The sequence below is a fragment of the Balaenoptera physalus genome (assembly GCF_965194825.1).
Source record: "Balaenoptera physalus genome assembly, chromosome: 1".
In the NCBI taxonomy this organism is placed as follows: Eukaryota; Metazoa; Chordata; class Mammalia; order Artiodactyla; family Balaenopteridae; genus Balaenoptera; species Balaenoptera physalus.
Genome location: NC_138882.1, coordinates 80154189 through 80177347, shown reverse-complemented (window position 1 = coordinate 80177347; position 23159 = coordinate 80154189). Strand labels below are relative to the sequence as shown.

Genomic DNA, 23159 nt, shown 5'->3' with positions numbered 1-23159 from the left:
GAGAGAAAACCAAACAAAAGTTTAATAACATGTATACATGGGAGAGATTCAGGAAAACTGAGTAATTCACCAAAATGGCTAAAACCCTCATCTTAAATACCATCTGCAGCCAAAGAAAAAAGAGAATGTTGGGAGTAGTGGTTTGGGACTTCAAAGGAGAGAAAGGCAATTCACAAGGAGATGGAAAAGCAAATGTTTGGTAAACAAATGCTTGCTGGGCCAGGCAGAAACAATGGGACCCAGAAATTTTAAAAAGCAGACTTTGCTAGGTTCCTCCCTGTCTACAATACCTGGTTCATACCATAGTTATCTATCGTGCTAGCTCCCTTCCTGGAACAAGTCATCCATCTACATTCTTTTAGTCAGTTAGAGGAAAGGTCAAAGATTCTTCCTGAGTCTTTGGACCTTAAAAATAATCAGCCTAGGGCTTCCCTAGTGGCACAGTGGTTAATAATCTGCCTGGCAATGCAGGGCACACGGGTTCAAGCCCTGGTCCAGGAAGATCCCACATACCACGGAGCAACTAAGCCCGTGTGCCACAACTAGTGAGCCTGCACTCTAGAGCCTATGAACCACAACTGTTGAGCCCACGTGCCACAACTACTGAAGCCCACACACCTAGAGCCCATGTTCTGTAACAAGAGAAGCCACTGCAATGAGAAACCCATGCACTGCAATGAAGAGTAGCCCACACTCGCAGCAACTAGAGAAAGCCCGCACGCAGCAACGAAGACCCAACGCACCCAAAAATAAATAAATAAATTTATAAAAAAAAATAATCAGCCTAAATTAATTCTCATGCTAAAGAGACACATTTTGGTCTCTTTTGCTCCCCTATACCCTCTTTTTCTATTACCAAACATAGTTTGTGTAAGACTAAAATTAATTTACCCTTGAATGTTTTATAGCACATATTGGTAAATTGTTCTTGGCCTGGAGGTTTATTTGTAGATTTTTCATTATTGTCTTTATTTCCAATAGTTTTCAAGAATCTTCTTCTTCATTCAATATTGGTAAGTAATTATTTTTCTAGAAATGCATCCATTTCATTGAAGTTTAAAAATGTATTGATATTAAGTTGTTCATAATGTTGCTTTTCATCTTTTTGTGTCTGAAACTTCTGTTATTGTACCCCTTTATTAATTCATACTAGAGTTTATGTCCTCCTTTTTTTTTCTTGGTCAGTTTCACTAGCATTTTACCTAAAGTTTATAAACTTTTACCCTTGTGGACCTTGTCTGTTTTATCTTTCTTTTATATATCATTAACATTGTGTCATTATTTTTTTCCTTCTACTGTCTTTTTTTATCTTAGTTTTATAACTTCTTAGGATGGATGCTCTACTCATTAATTTTCAGCCTTTAAAAAAAATTGTAACAAACAAGCATTTTAAACTACAAACTTCCCTCTAATTATGTTCCAAATGCATTGTACATGTTTTGGTACATGATTCTTTTATTATTCTTTAATTCTAAATATTTTCTAACTTCCATTATTAGTTCCTCTTTGAACCATTGGTTAGATTATCAACTATTTGTAATTTTTCAAGTTCCTTTCTGTGACAATTTCTAACTTAATTACACTGTGGCCTGAGACTGTGGTCTACATTTTAAGAAAATCCAGTTTTAAGAAAATTTTGAGACCAATTTCATGGGCCATACATAGGTTGTCATTTTTTATATGACCCAGGAGCACTTGACAAGAATGCTTTACCTCAAACTTTTAAATAGTGTTGCTCGAATTCGCTGTATCTTTTTTTTTTTTTAATAAATTTATTTATTTATTTTTGGCTGTGTTGGGTCTTCGTTGCTACGTGCGAGCTTTCTCTAGTTGCGGTGAGTGGGGGCTAATCTTCGTTGTGGTGCACAGGATTCTCATTGCCGTGGCTTCTCTTGTTGAGCATGGGCTCTAGGCATCTGGGCTTCAGTAGTTGTGGCACGTGGGCTCTAGAGCGCAGGCTCAGTAGTTGTGGTGCACAGGCTTAGTTGCTCCACGGCATGTGGGATCTTCCTGGACCAGGGCTTGAACCCGTGTCCCCTGCACTGGCAGGCAGATTCTTAACAACTGTGCCACCAGGGAAGCCCGAATTCTCTGTATCTTTAATTCCAGTTCTAGGACCTAGTCTGCCGTGCCCCTGGAAAAGGCAGTTGATTCATGAAGTTTTGAACTGGGTCTTTGTGGTGTTGAATCTTTGCTCTGGACAGTGTGCTCACCAGAGGGCAGGGCAGTCTCTGGTCCAAAGAGATGGTGCTGACTTTGTCTTTCAGACCTGAGATCTTCAATGAGCACAGCCAACCACACAGACGTAAGAGAGTTTATTTTCCAAGGTTTCTCCAACTTCCAAGAACATCAGCTCACACTCTTTGTGGTGTTTCTCACCCTGTATATTCTAACTCTGGCTGGCAATGTCATCATTGTGACTGTAATCTGCATTGACCATCACCTCCACACCCCCATGTACTTCTTTCTAAGTGTCATCTCCTATCAGAGACTTTCTACTCCCTGGTCATCATCCCTCGCATGCTTTCCAGCCTTGTAGGTCTGAGCCAATCCACTTCCCTGGAGGGCTGTGGGACTCAGCTTTTTTCTTCCTTGGCTTTGCCATCACCAACTGCCTCCTATTGGCAGTAAGGGGGTACGCTTGCTATGCGGCCATCTGCCACCCACTTTATTACTCGATCATCATGAACTGGAGGGTCTGTGCCAGGCTGGCATCCTCAGTCTGTGCCATGGGCTTCTCACTCTCGCTGGTTCAGGCTGTGGCCATTTTCAGACTGCCCTTTTGCAAGGCACTGATTGAGCATTTTTTCTGCGATGTTCAACCTGTGTTGGACCTGGCCTGTGCTACCACAATCATCAATGATATCCTGACCTTAATTATCAGCATCTTGGTCATTACAGGCCCTGCAACCTTCTTCATCTCCTACGTCCTCATTATTTCCACCATTCTCAAGATCGCCTCCACCGAGGGCCGGAAGAAGACCTTTGCCATCTGTGCCTCCTACCTCACTGTGGTCATGGTCCACTACGGCTGTGCCTCCACTCCCTTCGCCAAGCCCAAGTCAGAGAACACCAAGGATGATCTCAGTGACCTAACTGTCATCACACCTTTACTAAACCCTGTTGTGTGTAGTCTAAGAAATGAAGAAGTCCAGGAGGCTCTGTGGAGAGTGGTGGGTAGGAAATCCCTTTCCTAAGATGAAATCCCTACCCAAATAGGTGTGCATGCCTTCCAGGAGGAAGCCTATATAGGTAAAGTTACAGAACCAAGATTTCAAATGATTAGTGAAGTCTCATACATCACAGCCAGGGCAAAAGTGGAGCTGGGGTCTAGCCTCTAATAATTGATTTTCACTTCCTCAACCTTTTGTTAACATAAATAAAAGCAAAAGTCACTCAAAGACACCCATTGGCCGTATTCCAGTAGATAATTACAAGGTCAGAATGTGATCTAGTGTTTATCTCAAGCTTAAATTTAAAGTGACCAGTCCACTTTTTAATGTGGTATAAACCACGTTAAAATCGCCACTGCACTGAATCCCCTTTTAACATAAATTGGATGCTTGAACAAGTGGTCACTAGGGAGGATATTGTGTAGAAATCTAAGTGCCTTGTGCTTTAATAAGATAAGCAAAGCAAAAATATAGATATCTTTTAGAAAATGGGTTTGCAGTGAGCTAAAATCCTTCTAGAGAGAATATTTTCAAATATGTGGGACTTCAAAGGAAAGGGAACCATGGGGTGGGAAGTGAGGAAGTTAAGTGGAGAGAACTCCTAACTGCATATGATGGGCATGCAGCACACATGACTTGGTCTGATGCTTCGCTTCTCCTGGCTAGAGATGAGCCACATAAAGAAGTCCTTGTGGGGTTGAAAGAAGGGTCTCTCTCATGGACAGGATGCACAGCAGCCTCAGAGGAAGAGAAGACTAACAGCTCAGGGAGCAAATTGTTGAAAGAATGCTGTGAAATTGGCTGAAAGGAAAGAAAAGTTAGAAGCAGATCCAAATTGGAGCTTCCTGTGGTAGGAGAGCAAGAGAAGCCAAAGTACAAGGGGAGGGTCAGGAGGAGCCAAAGAGAGTTTAGGAAAGGTCCTTCAGATTGGGTCCTCTCCTGCCCTTTATAAGCTAAGTCACAAAGGCAAAGAAAGAGAATTAAACGGAAATATGAAGAGTCAGCATAACACCTTTCTGATAAATTAGGCAATTTCATTAGTCCTGAAAACCTGAAAGGAGTCGACAGTAAAGGATTTTGACATGAAAACCTCCATAAAATTAAAGCAACTGAGTTAGAAATGGAATAATAAAAGGCGATTTACTGCTCCTCACCTTAAAAATATAAAAAAGAATCAGCGTGAACTTTAGACTTAATTTGTGACACAACATAGGTGTTGAATCAAACTATAATGATCAAAATCGATAATTACTGAGCAAATAAAAATTATTATATGATCTATTTATTAAAAGATACATAAGATTCACATGACTACACAGTATTCTCATTATAAAATATTTTTGAAATATAAAAATATTAAAATCTGTAAAATGATTGTGCATTTTATAGGCTATGCATGCAAGCACCTAAAAATCTAACTTTAAAACAGTTCTGCAGTTCAGTCTACTTTGTAATTCTGAGCTCCCAATCTGCCTGACAGAAAAAAGTCATCTAGTCTTTTTCATGTAAACTGGGGCAATTTAGTAATTAAGTCATTTTATGAGTAAACAATGAAATTCAAGGCCCTGCTCCTGCCCTTTCTTTCCCATTATCCTCTGGGTGAAACAAGTTCTGGTGCAGGTGAGACAGGCTGGACCTGGGACCTGGGACCCTTTGTTGCAGTGCTTGCACCTGGACAAAACACTCCTCCAGCAACAGAATACAAAGAAACTATAAGGGCCTAAAAGTAACTGCACACATGGCAGTCAGGCAATTACGAACAATAAGATACAAAACGACTGGGACTTCCCTGGTGGTGCAGTGGTTAAGAATCCACCCGCCAATGAAGGGGACATGTGTTCGAGCCCTGGTCTGGGAAGATCCCACATGCCACGGAGCAACTAAGCCCGTGCGCCACAACTACTGAGCCTGTGAGCCACAACTACTGAAGCCCACCCACCTAGAGCCCATGCTCTGCAACAAGAAAAGCCACCAAAATGAGAAGCCAGTGCACCGCAATGAAGAGTTGCCCCCGCTCGCTGCAACTAGAGAAAGTCCGTGCACAGCAACGAAGACCCAAGGCAGCCAAAAATAAATAATATAAATAAAAATAAATTCATTAAAAAAAAAAAGATACAAAATGAAAACCCAACTTCCAAAAACCCAACTTCCACTTCTGAGCTGTCAAGCAAAAGCAGGGTCCTGCACATGATCCCTGCACAAAGCACCACCAAGGGGGTGTGCAGACCACCTAAGCCACCCCTCTGGCTTGACCCAAGGGTCCACCCCTACCCTCACCCCATTTAAGGGACCAGCTCACCCCCACTCAGGAGTGAGCAAGGGAACCTGCTACTTGCTTTCACTCCCTTGTGCCACAACACAAGTACCAATAAAGCCTTGCCTGAATTTCTAGTTTGAACTCTTATCAATTTCTATTGATTAAGGAGTCCAAGAACCCTGGGTTGGTAACAAAGCCTTCTAGTTTTCTTAGCATGGAGGAAGAGGTACCTGATCCATAGTCACTTCCACCTGTCCATGTTGGACTTCTATGTAAATACATGACTCCCGTGGTCATCCTTGTTATCTACTGTGATGACTCTGGTCTTATCATGTTCTTTAATCAATGTGATTCCTGCCCTTCATCTTCCTTGTGACTACTCTATATCCACTGGCCCTTTCTCAACCACTGCTTGAGGGCAATTGGACATACAGTTGCACCCTTGACCCTATAATGGAGTAAGTAAGACACAGTGGGGTGTCACCAAGACATCCACTTGGATGTATCACTCAACTGTTTCTGCTCCACCAGGATTCACATGTTTTCTGAGGCTGGGAAGTGAGGGACATATCCCTTCTGCTTTACCAGTTGTCACCCGTCCTTCCTTACAGCAGGGTAAACCTGGTATCTGCTGGTAGATCTAAGAGTGGGCCTTCCCCAATATCCAACTAACTCCAGTGTTATCGTCTCCACAAAGCTGGATACCTTTATTTTATTTTGGCAGAAAAACCTAAATTCTTCCTAACTCTGTAGTAGTTTACATTATACATTTCACATACAAAGTAATTTTAGTGCTTAGACTTTTGATATTCAAAATAATTCTTTGTAAACTAAATGTAGCTTTACTCTCTAGAAAAGTTTGCTAAAGTTAAAAACTATTTCAGCTTTTAAGACAAATGTTTTAGTTATGAGTTTAAAAAAATCTTTTTGAAATTCAATTGATCTTTTTTTTCTGGATTCTTTTGGGCTTACCATTCCCTGGGGCAAATGAAAGTCCTCTGAAACAATGTGAAATATGGAAATAATGTAGAATTTTTATTCTATTGTATTTATATATTTATTTAATGTGTCAACATTAATTATCATAGATCTTTTAAAATGTTTTATCATCTAATAGAGATAGCTACCTGCCATTATTCTTCTTCAGAATATATTTAGGTGTTTTGCCTGTTTAAATTTTTCATATAAATTTTAGAAGCAGCTTGTTTAACTTACACCTCTCCCCAACACACACACATACTCAGCACAGTGACATACATACAAGCAAACCAAACTCTGCTATTATTTTATTGAAATCCTATTGCATTTATTAACTAATTTATGAAAAACCAACATTTTAATGATCTTAAGCCTCCATATTAAAAACATAGTATTATTTTCCATTGGTTTAAGTCTCCTTTTCTTTTTTACTTTTTACATTTCAAAGTGATCAACCATGATAACCCTAGTTACGATGTCACCATACAAAGATGTACATAGTTATGTTCATAACCATGACTCATTTATTTTGCAAATGGAAGTTTGTACCTCAATATCCCTCACCTATTTCTTTCCTTCTCCCATCCCTTTCCCCTCTGGCAACCACCTGTTTGTTCTCTATGACTCTGTTTCTGTTTTGTTATGTCTGTTCATTTGTTTTGCTTTCTAGATTCCACATATAAGTGAAATCATACAGTATGTGTTTAACTTCTTTCACTTAGCATAATACCCTCTAGGTCCATCCATGTTGTCACAAATGGCAAGATTTCATTCTTTTTTATGGCTAATATTCGACTGTAAATATTTACCACATCTTCTTTATCCATTCAACTATTGATGGACACTTAGGTTGCTTCCATATCTTTGCTATTGTAAATAATGCTGTAATGAACACTGGGGGGCATGTAACTTTTCTAATTAGTGTTTTTGTTTTCTTCTGATAAATACTCAGGAGTGGAATTTCTGGGTCAAATGGTAATTCTAATTTTAATTTTTTCAGGAATCTCCATACTGTTTTCCATAGTGGCTCTACCGATTTACATTTCCATCAACAGTGTATGAGGGTTCCCTTTTCTCCACATTCTCACCATCACTTGTTATTTGTCATCTTTTTGATAATAGCCATTCTGACAGGTGCGAGGTAATGTCTCATTGTGGTTTTGATTTGCATTTCCCTGAGGATTAGTGATGTTGAGCATCTTTTGAGCATGTGCCTGTTAGCCATTTGTAGGTCTTCTTTGGAAAAAATGTCTATTCAGGTATTCTGTCCATTTTCAATTGGGTTGTTTGGTTTTTATGATGTTGAATTGTATGAGCTTTTTTAAAAATCCCTTACTGGATCTATCATTTGCAAATATCTCCTCTTATTCAGTAGGTGGCTTTTTCATTTTGCTGATAGTTTCCTTCACTGTGCAAAAGCTTTTAAGCTTGATGTGGTCTCATTTATTTATTTTTGCTTTTGTTGCCCTTGCCTGAGGAGACATATCCAAAAAAATATCACTAAGATAAATGTCAAAGAGTTTACTACCTATGTTTTCCTCTAAAAGTTTTATGGTTTCAGGTCTTACATTTAAGTGTTTAATCCATTTTGAATTTATTTTTGTGCATGGTATGAGACAGTAGTCTAATTTGATTCATTTGCATGTAGCTGTACTGTTTTCACAAAACCATTTATTGAAGAGGTTGCCCTCTCCCCATTGTACATTGTATATTGTTTTGTTTGTCATAGATTAATTGCCCATATAAGAGTGGGTTGATTTCTGGGCTCTCTATTCTGTTCCACTGATCTATGTGTCTGTTTTGGTGTCAGTACCATACTATTTTGATTATTGTAGCTTTGTAGTATAATTCAAAATCAGGGAGTATGATACCTCAGCTTTACTCTTCTTTCTCAAGATTGTCTTGGCTATTTGGGGTCTTTTGTGTTTCCATATTTTACACATTTTTCTATAATTTTTTTCTAGAAGTTTTACAGTTTTATTTTTTACATTTAAGTCAATGATCCATTGTGAGTTTTTTGGTAATAAGCTGTGAGATTTAGATCAAGGTTAAATTTTTGCCTACAGATATCCAATTGCTTCAGTTTAATTTTTTTTAAGGGCTACCATCGTCCACTTTGCATATTTGTCAAAAATCAGTTAAGCGTATTTCTGTGCATCAATTTCTGAGTTTTCCATTTCTGTTCTAGTGATCTATGTGTCTACTGCTCCAACAATACCACAGTATCTTGATTAATGTAGCTGTATAGTAAATCTTAATTTTGGGTAGAGTGATTCCTTTCACGTTATTCTTCTTTATCAGGATTATTTTAGTTTAGGCCTTTAGTCTAAGGCCTGTGTATCTCCATATCAATTTTAGAATAAGCTTGTCTATGTCTACAAAAATGCTTGCCAGGACTTTTATAGGAATTGCATTAAATCTATAGATCAATTTAAGGAAAATTGACAACTTTATAGTGTTGAGTCTTCCAGTTCGTGACCAAAGTATGTCTCTCCATTTAAGTCTTCTTTGATTTCTTACACCAGCATTTAGTAATTTTTCAGCATACAAATCTTATACATGTTTTGTTAAGCATATACCTAAGTGTTTCATTTTCTTTGGAGAAACTGTAAATCAGTGGTCCCCAACCTTTTTGGAACCAGGGACTGGTTTCGTGGAAGACAATCTTTCCACAGACCAGGGTGGGGAGTGGATGGTTTGGGGATGATTCAAGCACATTACATTTATTGTGTACTTTATTTATATTATTATTACATTGTAATATATAATGAAATAATTATACAATTCATCATAATGCAGAATCAGTGGGAGCCCTGAGCTTGTTTTCACTTGCCACTCACTGATCGGGCTTTGATATGAGCCTGCAAGCAGTTGATTTATTATGGTCTCCATGCAGTCAAACCTCTCTGCTGATGATAATCTGTATTTGCAGCTGCTCCCCAGCACTAGCATCACTGCCTCAGCTCCACCTCAGATCATCAGGCATTAGATTCTCATAAGGAGCACTCAACCTAGATCCCTTGCATGCACAGTTCATAGTAGGGTTCGTGCTCCTATGAGATTCTAATGCCACCGCTGATCTGACAGGAGGTGGAGCTCAGGCAGTAATGCAAGCCATGGGGAGTGGCTGTAAATACAGATGAAGCTTTGCTCGCTCTCCCGGTGCTCACCTCCTGCTGAGCGGCCTGGTTCCTAAAAGTCCATGGAGCAGTAGTGGTCCATGGCCCAGGGGTTGGGGACCCCTGTTGTAAATGATATTGTGCTTTTAATCTTGGTTCCCTCATTTTCACTGTTAGTATATAGAAATGTCATTAATTTTCAGATGTTGATACTGTATGTTGTAACTTTACCTAACTCACTAGTTCTAGGAAGTTTTTTTGTTTTATTTTGCTTTTGCAAATACCTTGTGTCTTTCTACATAGATAATTATGTCACCCACATAAATAGGGGCAGTTTTACTTCTTCCTTTCTGATCTATATGCCTTTTATTTCCTCTTTGTGTCTTATTGCAGTGGGCAGAACCTCCATTACCATGTTAAGTAAGAGTGGTGAGAGCAGATATCCTTGCCTTGTCCCTGATTTTAGGGAGGAAGCATTCAGTCTTTCACAATTAAGTATGATCCTATTGAATTTTTTTTTTTTTTTGGATATGCTCTTTATCAAATTGAGATAATTCCCTTCAATTCTTAACTTACTAAGAGTTTTTGTCATATATGGGTGCTGGATTTTGTCAAATGTTTCTCTCTGTCAAGTTGATATACGATCTTTCATAGGAGTGGCATATTTATTAAAAATAAAAAAGAGGAACAGGAAACATCTAAGTGATTACATAACAACAGGAGCTTCTTAGTTGAAAGATCCTTGTTAGAAGAGGGAGCATCAAGAACTCAGCAGTTAGTATCAACCTATTCTTCCACTGTCAGCTCTTTGTAAAATTACTGAAAGGGGAGAGAAAATTAGCCTTTGAGGCCATGTCGAGTAGTATTTCCTGACAAGTTTTGTCAGTTCTACCTACAAAATAAATTTATCCATTTCCATCCATCTCCACTGAAACTGCTCCTATACAGAAACAATCGTCTCTCAGTATCTACTCTCCTTGTTTATTCTTATTCTTTTCCAATCAATTCTCTACACAACAGCCAAAGTTTTCTTTTAAAGATGAAAATCAGATCATGCTCTTCCCCTAATTAAAAATACCCAATGGATTCCCATTGTACTTGGAATATAATTTACTCTCCTCATGATGACCTATAGGCTCTACCTGTCCTTGTCACTCCATGCCATTAAGAATGACCTCATCTCTTATGTCTAACCTCTTACCTACTAGTCCGGTAACAATCAACATAGGTTTATTCCCACTTAAGAACTTTATACTTGCTATTCCTTCAGTCTAGAGTGCTCTTTTTCTACAGATTACCATTCATTCATTTATGCATGTTCATTCTCTGTCATTCAAGCCTCAACTAAAATGAGAAGTAATCTTTAAGGAGTCCTTCCCTGATCACTTCATCTACTGTAATGCCCACCAATGTGGGCACTCTATTAGGTGTTTTATGTTTTTGTTTGTTTGTTTGTTTGTTTTAGCACTTATCACTATCTAAAACAAAACAGGAAGGTTGAAAATAAGGGATGGAAAACTATTCCAGGCAAAATACCAAACAGAGGAGAGCAAAAATCACTAACAAAAACAAACAAGCAGTGAATGAAGCAAAGTTCCTGCTGTCACAGAACTTATTTTCCAAGAGGTACATAGATGATTTTAAAAGTATATAAGTTATATGTAATGTTATTTTGGGAAGTGATAGTGTTTGGAGAAAAAGCAAAAGGAAAAAAGGACAAAAGGATAGTCATTCCTGGCAGCAGGAAACAGTAGCCCATCAGGTGGTCAGGTGGTCCACCTGATCAGGTGGTCAGGAAAGGTGATGTTTGAGCAGAAGAATGAATGAAGGAGTGAGTGAGCCACACAGAACGTGGGGAAGAGTGCTCCAAGCTAAGATAAGATCTAGGGAGAGGTTAACCTTGGCATGTGTGAGGAACAAAAAATAGGCCAGCGTGGCTGGAGGGTAATGACCAAGGCAATTAAGGGGAAGATTGAAACTGTGGTCTTATAAGCTATGGTAAGGACTTTGAATTTTATTCTAAGAGGGTTAAAAATTCATTGTAGAGCCATCTGAGCAAAGGGGCTACCTGATTTGATTTAGACATTAAAATCTTTACTCTGACTGCTACTGTAATCAACCCCCAGACCCAAAGGAGAAGCAGGGAGAGGCCAGTCAGGGCCTTGCTGCTGTGGTCTAAGTTAGAGGTGATGGCAGCTTGGAACAAAGTGTCCCTTTGAGTGAAGAGTTTATCAGTTCAGTTGGGGACATGTTCTATTTGAGATGCTGAGGAGATATTCAAGAAGAGAAAATGAGATGACTGTTGAACATACAACTTTGGATTTTGGAAAGAAGTATGGACTGGAGATTTAAGTTTGGAAATTGTTTAAAGCCAGAAGAGGAAGTGATCACTAGGTTGCAACTGTAAATACAGAAGTGGTTTTTGGCTGAAACTTGAGGTAGTCCAACATCATGAGATTGAGGAGAAAAGAGATATGACACTGGAATTGGAAAATATGAAAACTAAAAAAGGGTGTGTCCTGGAAACCACATGAAAAGAGATTTCCAAGTAAGAGAAATTAGTCAATTGGGTCCAATGCTGCCAATATGCCAAGTACGTTGTGTTAGAATTGATTGTTAGATTTGGCAATACGAGGTGTTCGGTCTCATCGAAAAAAATCTGTATGAGAGATGGTGATAAAAGCCTGTTTAGTGTGAATTCAAGAGAGAAAAGGAGAGAAACTGAAGACAATGCAATTCCTTCAAAGAGTTTTGACGTAAAAGGGAGCAAATAAATGAGGCCATAGCTGGAGAAGAATATGGGATCACAGGAAGGTTGTTTTTATTGGCCTTTATATTTGTTCCTTTAGGATGAGGAAAATTACAAGCAAATAAGTTTGTAAACGAAAGTGATCTAATGCAAATTTGATGATTCAAAAGACATAGAGGAAAACTGCTAAAGCAAAGTCCTGAGTAAGGGAAAGGGGATTGGGGTGCAGTGCACAAGTGCATAGATGGTCTTGTTAGAAGTGCATGGAGTGCTCCCCACAGTGAGAGTACACAAGGATTGGTACTGAGCACAGATGCACAAGGTTGGGTTGATGTGTTGGTGGGACTACATGGAAGATCTCTCCTAACTGCTTTAATTGTTCTTAATGAAATAGAAAATAAAGTCATGTGCTTAAAAAAGGATAAGGAAGAATCTTTGGAAGTTAGAGAATAGAAAAAAATGTGTGAAAAGAGGCAAAGAGGGTGAGAGAAATAATGGTAGGCAGGAATACAGAGGGGTTCCCCAGTAACATCAAGACCCCACTTAGTGTTAAATGTCATGACTTCTAAGCAAGACCAGTTATCATAAGAATGTATTTTCCACCAGTGAAGTTCAGCTGAATGGGTGCTCTGCACAAGAGGAAAATTTGATTTAACCAAGACTGGTATTATGTCAGGTTAGATAGGGGCACGTGAATTAAAGGTGAATGCAATTAAATGGTAGTCTGTGGAATCTTAACAGGGTAGGGAGGACAGAAGGGGGCAGTAACATGGAACTTTGAAAATGACAGAAATAAACAAAGATATAAAATGTAGGGCTTTATAAATTGAGGAATTATTTAGATTAAGATACCAGTGAGAGTGAACTGGAAAGCTAAGTGATGAAAATAATAGTCCTTTAGAAAATATAATGGAAGAAGATATCTCATTCCTAAATGAAACAAAACAGATCAAATACATGGAAATCGAAAATACTCATCTTCTACATGAAGAATATTTTAAAACCCTACTGAAACACATAAAAGAAGACAAACATTACCATTTAAATCTTGCTTTGTGTAGAAAGCCTCAGTATTATAGACTAAAGATGTTTATTCTTAAATTTCTGTGAATACAATGAGAAATCAATAAAAATACCATTAATTGTTAAATGTGAGAATAACTGGGGAAATTCCAAAGAAGAATAATTGTGGGAGGAGGGGCAGATTTAGCATACGGTAGCATAATGTAGTAACAATATGAGATATTTTTATTATTCGATATATGGTGTTGAGACAATGGCCTAGTTATAAGTAATAATAAAAGGTGCATCTGATTTCATTTTAAGAAGTACATCTTTGTTTCTTACAACCAATTTGATTCCAGATGAATCAAATACTGAAACATAAAAAGTATAGAAGACATGGGTACTTATAAAAAATAATGTTGGAGTTAGGAAGGCCTTGATAAACACATAAATAAAATGCTAATAAAATTTCAAACTCACAAACTCAGTAATAATGGTAAACAGAAGAAAAATACTGCAACATGTATAATAAAAGGCATATTTCCTTATTATAGAACTCTTACAAGAAAATGATGACAGAATATGAAAAATGAGCAAGATATGTAAATGGACATTCACAGCAAATGAAGTACAAATGATTAATAAGTATATGAAAAGTGTGTAAATTAATACCTCTTATTTTGGTTTCAGTTTGGCAAAAGTTATTAAGTTTTTGAATGCACATATCACTGTCTAAGAAGTCTTACTTTCAGGAATGTATCCTACAGATGTGCTCCCAGAAGTGTACAATTATATATGAACTTTATATATAAAGTGATTTTCTTTATAATACCCTTTAAAAATGCCAAAAACTGCAAACAGCCTAAATATCCATGGATATTTAGAATAGAGTAAATAAATTATGTTATACTCTTACCTTACTATATGCAATTGTTCAAATGAATGATAAAAACCTTCATGTATTGTTTTCTAAAGACATCTCAAATGTATTGTTATGTCAAAAAGCAAGTCATATAACAGTACACAGAATACAGTCCATTTGGATTACAAAAAAGGACACACACACACACACACACACATAGGTATATGCAGAGAACATTCCTAAATTCTATTTAGTAGGTTTGGTTTTATTTTATATTTTTATTTTATTATTTTTTTCTATATTACGCTAAAGCCTGTTTGACTGTTTTGCATACAACTCCATCTGCTTTATTTGTTCAAGAGAGGATGTTGCTCAGCTGTTTGATAGCTTTGTCTAAAAGGAAGAGTGCACCACTCTTACATGGTCAGAGAAACAAAGCAGCTAGAGATGCATGTGTATGTCGGTGTGTATGTGTGTACTTGTGTGTGTGTGTGTATGTGTGTGTTTAAAATTGGAGAACCGTCTCAGCCAAAATCAGTGTTTCCAAAAAGTGATAGAATGTAATGAAAAGTTCATCCCCTTTGCAATATTTTCAATATTAATTTCAACACCTAATTACAATTTTCAGAGACTTTCTAAAGTGAATTACTCTATCTTTTTTCTTTGAAATGTTGAATTTTATTTTATTTATTTTTCTATACAGCAGGTTCTTATTAGTCATCCATTTTATACACATCAGTGTATACATGTCAATCCCAATCTCCCTATTCCTCACACCACCACCCTCACCCCCTGCTGCTTTCCCCCCTTTGTGACCATACATTTGTTCTCTACATCTGTGTCTCAACCTCTGCCCTGCAAACCGGTTCATCTGCACCATTTTTCTAGGTTCCACATACATGCGTTAATATATGATATTTGTTTTTCTCTTTCTGACTTACTTCACTCTGTATGACAGTCTCTAGGCCCATCCACATCTCTACAAATGACCCAATTTCATTCTTTTTTATGGCTGAGTAATATTCCACTGTATATATGTACCACATCTTCTTTATCCATTTGTCTGTCGACGGGCATTTAGGTTGCTTCCATGACCTGGCTATTGTAAATAGTGCTGCAATGAACATTGGGGTGCATGTGTCTTCTTGAATTATGGTTTTCTCTAGGTATATGCCCAGTAGTGGGATTGCTGGGTCATATGGTAATTCTATTTTTAGTTCTTTAAGGAACCTCCATACTGTTCTCCATATTGGCTGTATCAATTTACATTCCCACCAACAGTGCAAGACGGTTCCCTTTTCTCCACACCCTCTCCAGCATTTGTTGTTTGTAGATTTTCTGATGATGCCCATTCTAACTGGTGTGAGGTGATACCTCATTGTAGTTTTGATTTGCATTTCTCTAATAATTAGTGATGTTGAGCAGCTTTTCATGTGCTTCTTGGCCATCTGTATGTCTTCTTTGGAGAAATGTCTATTTAGGTCTTCTGCCCATTTTTCTATTGGGTTGTTTGTTTTTTTAATATTGAGTCGCATGAGCTGTTTATATATTTTGGAGATTAATCCTTTGCCCATTGATTCATTTGCAAATATTTTCTCCCATTCTGAGGGTTGTCTTTTCATCGTGTTTATGGTTTCCTTTGCTGTGCAAAAGCTTTTAAGTTTCATTAGGTCCCATTTGTTTATTTTTGTTTTTATTTCCATTACTCTAGGAGGTGGATCAAAAAAGATCTTGCTGAGATTTATGTCAAAGAGTGTTCTTCCTATGTTTTCCTCTAAGAGTTTTATAGTGTCCGGTCTTACATTTAGGTCTCGAATCCATTTTGAGTTTATTTTTGTGTATGGTGTTAGGGAGTGTTCTAATTTCATTCTTTCACATGTAGCTGTCCAGTTTCCCCAGCACCACTTATTGAAGAGACTGCCTTTAGTTCATTATATATCCTTGCCTCCTTTGTCAGAGATTAGTTGACCATAGGTGTGTGGGTTTATCTTTGGGGTTTCTACCTTGTTCCATTGATCTATAGTTCTGTTTTTGTGCCAGTACCATATTGTCTTGATTCCTGTAGCTTTGTAGTATAGTCTAAAGTCAGGGAGTCTGACTCCTCCAGCTCCATTTTTTCCCCTCAAGACTGCTTTGGCTATTCAGGGTCTTTTTTGTCTCCATACAAATTTTAAGATTTTTTGTTCTAGTTCCGTACAAAAGGCCATTGGTAATTTGATAGGGATTGCACTGAATCTGTAGATTGCTTTGGGTAGTATAGTCATTTTCACAATATTGATTCTTCCAATCCAAGAACATGGTATATCGCTCCATCTGTTGGTATCATCTTTAATTTCTTTCATCAGTGTCTTATAGTTTTCTGCATACAGGTCTTTTGTCTCCCTAGGTAAGTTTATTCCTAGGTATTTTATTCTTTTTGTTGCAATGGTAAATGGGAGTGTTTCCTTAATTTCTCTTTCAGATTTTTAATCATTAGTGTATAGGACTGCAAGAGATTTCTGTGCATTAATTTTGTATCCTGCAACTTTACCAAATTCATTGATTAGCTCTAGTAGTTTTCTGGTGGCATCTGTAGGATTGTCTATATATAGTATCATGTCATCTGCAAACAGTGACAGCTTTACTTCTTCTTTTCCAATTTGTATTCCTTTTATTTCTTTTTCTTCTCTGATTGCCGTGGCTAGGACTTCCAAAACTATGTGAATAATAGTGGTGAGAATGGACATCCTTGTCTTGTTCCTGGTTTTAGACGAAATGCTTTCAATTTTTCACCATTGGGAATGATGTTTGCTGTGGGTTTGTCGTATATGGCCTTTATTATGTAGAGGTAGGTTCCCTCTATGACTACTTTCTGGAGAGTTTTTATCATAAATGGGTGTTGAGTTTTTTCAAAAGCTTTTTCTGCATCTATTGAGATGATCATATGGTTTTTATTCTTCAATTTGTTAATATGGTGTATCACATTGATTGATTCGTGTGTATTGAAGAATCCCTGCATCCCTGGGATAAATCCCACTTGATCATGGTGTATGATCCTTTTAATGTTTTGGATTTGTTTCCTAGTATTTTGTTGAGGATTTTTGCATCTATATTCATCAGCGATATCAGTCTGTAATTTTCTTTTTTTGTAGTATCTTTGTCTGGTTTTGGCATCAGGGTGATGGTGGCCTCATAGAATGAGTTTGGGAGTGTTCCTTCCTCTGCAACTTTTTGGAAGAGTTCGAGAAGGATGGGTATTAGCTCTTCTCTAAATGTTTGATAGAATTCACCTGTGAAGCCATCTGGTCCTGGACTTTTGTTTGTTGGAAGATTTTTTTTTTTAATTAATTAATTTATTTATTTTTGGCTGCATTGGGTCTTCGCCGCTGTGCACGGGCTTCCTCCAGTTGCGGCGAACGGGGGCCACTCCTCATCGCGGTGTACAGGCCTCTCACTGTGGCGGCCTCTCCTGCTGCAGAGCACAGGCTCTAGGCGCACGGGCCTCAGTAGCTGTGGCACACGGGCTCAGTAGTTATGGCTCGTGGGCTTCAGCGTGCAGGCTCAGCAGCCGTGGCTCGTGGGCCCAGCTGCTCCGCGGCATGTGGGATCCCCCCGCACCAGGGCTCAAACCCGTGTCTCCCGCATTGCCAGGCGGACTCTCAACCACTGCACCACCAGGGAAGCCCCTGTTGGAAGATTTTTAATCACAGTTTCAATTTCATTACTTGTGATTGGTCTGTTCATATTTTCTATTTCTTCCCTGTTCAATCTTGGAAGGTTATACCTTTTTAGGAATTTGTCCATTTCTTCCAGGTTGTCCATTTTATTGGCATAGAGTTGCTTGTAGTAGTCAGGTTTGGTTTTAGATATGGCAAGGATTAGTAATTTATAAAAAAAAAATTCTGTGTATTTTAGACTTGAACAAATATGCAAATATACTAAGAATAATAGGTTTCTTATTGTTGGGAAAAGAAGTGAGAAAGGGGGAACCCTAGAACACACTCTGAGATATTAGTTTAGAATTGGAGGTATAATTATAGAATCATAGTCATTACGATATAAATATTAATACAACTCCCCAATTTTCTAGCTTTAGAGTCTAAAATTAAATATACAGCAGTGGCAATAAGTACACCTAGCATCCTGATCTTGGTTTCTAAATACAATTCTCCACTAAAAGATACCATAGCTTCTCAGAGAAATGGCTGATTCCGTGGACAGTGCAGGGAAAGTACAAGATGAGCCTGGAACGTCTCTATCTTGAGGTTAAAGAAGTGCTCAAAGAAGAGACTGGTGGTTGCCAGAGATGGGGGCTAGGGGAAGGGTGGATGAAATGGGTGAATGGGGTCAAAAGCTATAAACTTCCAGTTATAAAATAAGTCAGCCATGGGGATGTAATGTAGAGCATGGTGACTATAATTAATAATACTGTATTGCATATTTGAAAGTTATGAAGAGATTAAATCTTAAAAGTTCTTATCACAAGAAAAAAGAAGTTATAATTAGGTATGGTGATGGATTTTAACTAGACTTATTGTGGTGAACATTTCGTAACATATACAAATACCAAATTATTATACTGTACACCTGAAACTAATATAATGTTATATATCGATTATACCTCAATTAAAAATAAAACTGCTCAAAGAATAATGGAGACATGTCAAAAGAACAAAGGAGCCAGACTCATGCAGTTCCCACTTGCCAATTCTGTGATGATTTGAACATCAACATAAATAATGTTAACAGTAACTAACATTATCTCATAGTATCTATATCATCTAAGTCTACTAGTATCTAAATAGTATCTCTTTCTTATAGAATATCAGTCTATAGGAGAAATGATGGAGTTAGGAAATAATCAATGGATCCTAAAACTAGAGCGTGAAAGTTTGATGAGGAACAGGATATTAATCTCAATATATCACGTATACAAATTACGTATATAAAAAGGGAAAATAATAACTTTACAGTGGAGAAACCTCGTGGACACCACATTAAACAAGTTAACATCACTAATATTAGGAGAAATTGACATCATGTGGTTCCTGGTATGATGCACTGAGAATGATACAACATCACTTTCATGATATTCTTACTAAAAATTCAAAATTTAAATCTAGTCATGAAGGATATTAAATCAAAGTAAGTACAAAGAAGGGAAAGAAGTGAAACAGAATCAAAGATGAGTGCAAGGGGAAAATGATGAACTCTTCAGATAAACTCAAACTGAGAGACATTCCATAAAATATCTGGCCTGCACTTTTCAGAAGCATCAAGGTAGAGAATGACAAAGAAAAGTAAGGTACTGTTTCAGATAAAAAGGCACTAGAGAAACAGGAAAACAAATACTCAAAGGGTAATCTTGGATTGGATACTAAACTATAAAAAAAATTTAGCTATAAAGGACATTATGAGATAATAGGGTAATTTAAATATGATTTGTGGATTAGGTAATAGTATTGTTGTATTTGATATTAACATATATGTGTATGTGGCTCTCTCTCTATATATATATACATATACACTGATTTTTAATAATTATACTGTAATTATACATAATTATACATAAGAGAATGAGCTTCTTCCTAGGAAATACACATTAAAATATTTAGGAGTAAAATGACACAATGGCTTCAACTTACTCTCAAGTGATTCGGAAAAAAGTTAGATAGATAGATATAGATAGATAGATTACAGATGAAAGAAAGAGAATGATAAAATAAGTGGGACAAAATGTGAATAATTGGGGTACCTGGATAAAGACATTTAGGAGTTTTTATAGTACTCCTGCAACTCTTCTGTAAGTCTGAAATTGTATATTTTAAAAGTTTTAAAAAAGTGAAAAAGATATTAAAATTTCTTTAAAGATATTTGTGCAGGAGAGGATTAAATCAGTAGGCCTGGGCTGCTCAAACCTTTCACATTCCCAAGAAAGGCTTGTGTTTAGGACTGGACCTTGGCCAGCTCATGGGAGACGAGCTCTGAGCTCTTGAATTAATTCTGCTTGATAAGTGTTTTGATATGTCAGAGGCCCTGAACCACAGATATTTGTTTGATCAGATCATTTATGCTAAAAGTGTGATTTATGGTGAACACCTGTTTTTGTTCTGAAGGGCTGGAGTCTGAGTACCTGAGGTCAGTAATGCAGGTTATTACATGCCTAATGTGACTGTCTCCTAATAAAAAGCCTGACAGCAAGGCTCAGGTGAGCTTCCCTGGTCAACAACATTTTGCACCTATGGTCACTTTGCATTGTTGCTGAGAAAATTACTCATGTCCATGTGACTCCCCTGGGGGAGGACACTTGGAACTTTATGCTTGGTTTCTCCTAGACTTTGCCCCCATGGACCTTTTTTCCCTTTGTTAATTTTAATTTGTACCCTTTTGCTGTAATAAACTATAAACATGACTGTAACAGTTTTTCTGTACCCTGTGAATCCTTCTAAGGGAATCACCTAGCTGGATAGTGATCTTGAGGACTGACAACAAAAATTAAAGACATTTAAATAAATAGAGAGAGAGCCTATTATCAGTTCATCCCTAATGATTTTTTAGTTTAATGCAATTCCAAAAACCTGATCTAAAATTTGTATGGAAAGGTAAAGATCCAGCTACATAAAAATAAAAGAAGATGGGTTGATCTCCCTGATAACTAAGATTTATTATAAAGTTATAGTTATTAAGACAGTGTCATCTGGGTACGTGGAATAAAACTGACCAACGGAGCAGAATGGAGTGGCTAAACTGACCAATGCTTATAAAGAATTATGATGTATGACAGAGATAAAATTATAGACCAGTGGGGAAAGGAAGGACTCTTCAAACAGCTGACAGAACTGGTTATCCAGTTGAAAAAAGAAAAATGAATTTGGACATCTATCTTACCTCATACACAAAAATCAAATCCAGATGGATTTAAATATGAAAAGTATATTAATAGGCTTAGAAGAAAATAAAAGAGACTATTCTGACACTGAGGTAGAAATTTCTTTTTCCAAGGAAGATGCAAAAGTGCTAACAAAAAAGACAAGAATGATAAATTTGACTCCATTAAAACAATTTTTGTTCAATAAAAAGCACCATAAAGAAGTGAAAAGACAAGCCACAAAGTGGTAGAAAATATTTGCATAACATATTAAGGACAAGAGTTTGGTGTCCAGAGTACATATAAAGCTGCTACAGTTGAATAAAAAAAAAAACCCACAAACAACCCAATGGAAACGTGGATAAAGCAGCCGCATAGCACAGGAAGATCAGCTCGGTGGTTTGTGACCACCTAGAGGGGCGGGACAGGGAGGGTGGGAGGGAGACGCAAGACAGGGGAGATATGGGGATATATGTATATGTATAGGTGATTCACTTTGTTATAAAGCAGAAACTGACACACCATTGCAAAGCAATTATACTCCAATAAAGATGTTAAAAAAAAAAAGACATGAACAAGTATTTTGCAGAAGACAAAACAGTCATAGTCAATAAACTTTGAAAAGATGTTCAACCTCTTATTATTCAGGAAAATGTAAATTAAAACCACCACCATGTCACACCTACTAGTTTGACAGAAATTAGCAAGTCTAATAACAAGGAAGAAAGGATGTAGATCAACTGGAACTTCTCTTATTCTTCGCTTGTCACAGTGTAAATTGGTACAACCACTACAAAATTCCATTTGGTATTATCCTGTAAAGTAGAAACTTTTTATATCCCATGAGCTAGTTATTTATTGAAAGGATATAAACCTTAGAGGAACTTGTGCACATTTAATCAAGAAAGTATGCCGTAAAATATTTGAAACATTACAATTTATAATAACAAAAATCTGGAAACAACCCCATTATCCCTCACCAGTACAATGGACAAAAAACATTGCAGTATATTCACATGATGGAATAGCGTAAGGCAGTTAAATTAATAAACTGTAGCTCCATTCTGGATCTTAGAAAAGGAACACTGAATTTTTTAAAAAACAAATCTCAAAAAACTGTATACAGTATATCATTTTTATAAAGTTCAAGAACAGAACTAAAAAATGTATTGTTTAAACACACATACACATATAATAAAGGTATAAAATAAGTAAGATGAAAATAAACATAAAAATCAGGATAGTAGTATCTGTTGGGGGTGAGGGTGAGGGTAGGGGGGTGCAGTGCAAAGAGATACGGAAGTGGGAAAAATGAGAATTACCTAAGTGATTCTTGAGTCGAGTACTTCTTGAGTTGAGTGATGGGATTCCAAATGTTTATTTTATTGTTATGCATCTCGACATATTTTAAACATAGTGTTTTGTAACTATGATATGCTATATTAAATATAATATTTTTTTAAATAAAGAAAGATCATAACATACACCAAACGTAACATATACAAAAACCTATAGGCAAATCGCAACCAGTAGCTTCAAAATCTTCTTGTCAGCCTAGCCAGAGTTTTGTTAATTTTGAAATTGTTTAGAACTTTGGTATGCCTTTCCAGTTATCATGTAATGCACTAAATATATACCTATTTTACTTTCTAACTCATTAATGTCATCTCAAGTGTCTAACGTTAGATTAGCAGAAGATCTAGATTCTTCCCTTTTCTTGGTGGTTGTGGTGGGGGAGGAGTTGTTCACATTTCCCCTTCATTTTTCCAAGAATCCCCGGAACTTAAGCATTTCAAAAAGAGTGGTCAGGAAGGAACAAAATTGGGTCATTTGTAGGACATGGATGGACCTAGAGACTGTCATACAGAGTGAAGCAAGTCAGAAAGAGAAAAACAAATATTGTATATTAAAGCATATATGTGGAAGCTAGAAAAATGGTACAGATGAACCGGTTTGCAAGGCAGAAATAGAGATACAGATGTAGAGAACAAACAATATGGACACCAAGGGGGGAAAGAGGGGGAGTGGGATGAATTGGGAGATTGGGGTTGACATATATACACTAATATGTATAAAATAGATAACTAATGAGAACCTGCTGTATAGCACAGGGAACTCCACTTTGGGGTACAGTAGAAACTAACAACATTGTAAAAAACTATACCCCAA

The 23159-nt window shown here is 37.2% G+C and overlaps 1 protein-coding gene and 1 pseudogene across 2 annotated transcripts in view; one reads left to right on the top strand and one right to left on the bottom strand.

Moving 5' to 3' along the window:
* Positions 1 to 16497, top strand: part of LOC309643660 (olfactory receptor 10J1-like) — a 460112-nt pseudogene extending 443615 nt beyond the window's left edge. The window contains exon 2 of the transcript XR_014268551.1: positions 940 to 16497. The product of XR_014268551.1 is annotated as an olfactory receptor 10J1-like (transcript). The remainder of the gene's footprint in view (positions 1 to 939) is intronic.
* The window catches only part of LOC309644233 (olfactory receptor 10J3-like), a 130183-nt gene that overhangs the window by 25280 nt on the left and 81744 nt on the right, over positions 1 to 23159 (bottom strand). The gene's annotated exons all lie outside the window — the stretch shown is intronic.